This window comes from Anomaloglossus baeobatrachus, chromosome 3 (genome assembly GCF_048569485.1).
Source record: "Anomaloglossus baeobatrachus isolate aAnoBae1 chromosome 3, aAnoBae1.hap1, whole genome shotgun sequence".
Taxonomy (NCBI): domain Eukaryota; kingdom Metazoa; phylum Chordata; class Amphibia; order Anura; family Aromobatidae; genus Anomaloglossus; species Anomaloglossus baeobatrachus.
In genome coordinates this window covers 343,087,622-343,089,962 of record NC_134355.1, presented here as the reverse complement: position 1 = coordinate 343,089,962, position 2,341 = coordinate 343,087,622, and the positions used below count along the sequence as shown (strand labels likewise).

Here is a 2,341-nt window from a genome sequence, read left to right as displayed (position 1 = left end):
TTTTTTTGGGAGGTTTCTTCACCCTTTTAAAAGGAGACCGCAGGGTCAGTAATAGTGGATGGGAGATCTTCCACATGCAGAGTTTTGGTTGATTGTTGCAATAAGTCCATCGTAGCTTGATCGCTCGGGGAGGTTGAAATCAAGGAATCATCCTGGTACAAACATCATTCGCCTTCCTCTGGCTCCTCAGAGACTGCGGAACATGTGGGAGAACCCCATCTGTGTACTCCAGAGGGAGAACCATGGGGGTCATGCCCTTTTTCTGATCTGCAACCAGTGAAGCAGAGGGCTGATTCTTATCAGAAGGACCCTCTATAGAGGTGTTATCAGGCTGCGTTCTGTCCAGGGGCCCCGAGGGGTGTGAGGACGATGTTGCATAGCCAGCACTAGGTTCTGGGAACTGTGCCCATTCCGGGGGACTGGGAGCCGTAGGCTCTTGACTGGCAGCGGTTGCTGCGGTGGTGGCGGGGGGGGTAAGCTACAGGGGCACCGGACTCACAGAAGGAAGAGGTGCTATCATCCCCTAGTAGCTCAGCGTCTTATAGTTGTTGCTGTAGTTGTGCAGGGCATAAAAACATGTGACTGCAGCCCCTGGCTGATGAGCCACAAACTGATTGTAATGAGGGAGCAATGCTCTGCATAGCTAATATGCAAGTGAGGCTATAACTCACCCAGAACACTGATAGGAGGAGGGGGGGAGGGCTGTGTCACAGTTCCTGTGGGAAGGAGGATGTTGAATGTTTCACGAATTTCCACGTCATCCTTGGCCTGCTGTGCAGGGGCCATGCTAATCTTCTGTGTAGCTCTGCATTTGAGCATATGTGCTGCCGAAGCTAGCACCCTGTGTGAGGGGGACGTGGCTTATCGAGTGTTGGAGGGGACGGGGCTTAGCTCTGACAAGAAGGCAAGAGAAAATATAATAAACGAAAAAAAAATGGTGGGAAGGGACTCCCCTTCCCACCTCCAGCCCTGCACAACAATGGTGGACAGAAAAACCTCTATAAGTGTACCACACCTGCGAAGTCCTGGAAGCTCTCCCCTCCCCCCGCCACAGGTGGAATGCTATGCAGGAGTCCGCGATCACAGCCCATGTGCATCCAGTCAGTGTGACCTTTGCTCCAATTTCCTGTCAGGGAGCCAGTGTGCAGATTCTGACGCCTGCTGGCAGAACTTGTATCAAGTCAGACCCTGCCCTGAGGGAGTGAGGAAGTTTTCATCTGCTCTGTGCTCTGGAAAAATCGGAATGATCTCACCTCAGCTCCTGTGGAGATGGCAGTCTGATGCCTGGTCACACTTTGTGCAGAACGTGTATCAACTCAGAGCCTGCAAGAGGGGCTGAGGAAGTTTTCATCTGCTCTGGGCTCTGGAAAATCAGTGCCATGAGACCTGTCGTCCAGTGAGTAACAGCCCAGGATCCAGCGTCGCAGGAGGGGTACGGGGAGGTGATACTCCGCGTTCCCGCCTGTTGATGGTTTTGGGAAATCGGTCCCCAAAGGAACCATTGCCCTCTAAAAACAAAAAATTCTTGCTGCAGTAGTCTGCAGAGATGTGCCTCCTATAGAACCTAAGCTAAAACTGAAGTAGCCTGGCTGAGCCAGGGGGTGTATACTGCAGGGGAGGAGCTAACATCTTTCCATCTACTTAGTGTCCTCCTATGGATAAGCAGCATAACACCCATGGTCCTGTGTCCCCCAATGAGGCGTCAGAGAAATAGGGATTTCTTACATGAAAGAAAATAAAAGAATACATAGTATAATAAGTAAAGATACTTCTGACATGCACTTAGCTTGTTTCATTAAGTTTGAGAATTAGGAACCCTATAAAATTTTGTAAGCCTGAAAACATTAACAACTTCTTAGGCTACATTCACACAAGTGTCCCGTTTTTACGGTCTGTAAAAAATAGTCCTGTTTTTCCACGGATGCATCCTTGTGACATCTGTATCTGTTCCGCATACGTTCCTTGTGTCATTCGTGTGTTGTCCGTGTACCTTCCGGGTTTTTTTAGCGGATCACAAAAAAAACGGAAAGAGGGTTACATACAGTCAAAAGCTAGAAACATAGATAGATAGATAGATAGATAGAGAGATAGATGGATAGATAGAGGGATCGATAGCTAGATAGCTAGAGGGAGAGCTAAATAGATGATAGATAGCTTGAGGGATAGCTAGATAGATAGATAATAGATAGATGAGAAAGACATATATAATGTCCCACTCCCCTGCATTTTGTAATATTGCACCCTTTAGTGCCTTTCATGTGGCACTAAAGGGTGTTTAGACTTGTACTTAGCCAAAAAATAAATAAATAATTAAAAAAATGACATGGGGTCCTCCCTATTT

At 47.8% G+C, this 2,341-nt stretch overlaps 1 pseudogene; it reads right to left on the bottom strand.

The window, feature by feature from the left end:
- Positions 1–726: 726 nt before the first annotated feature.
- On the bottom strand, positions 727–840 carry LOC142297912 (U6 spliceosomal RNA; annotated as a pseudogene).
- Positions 841–2,341: the final 1,501 nt, after the last annotated feature.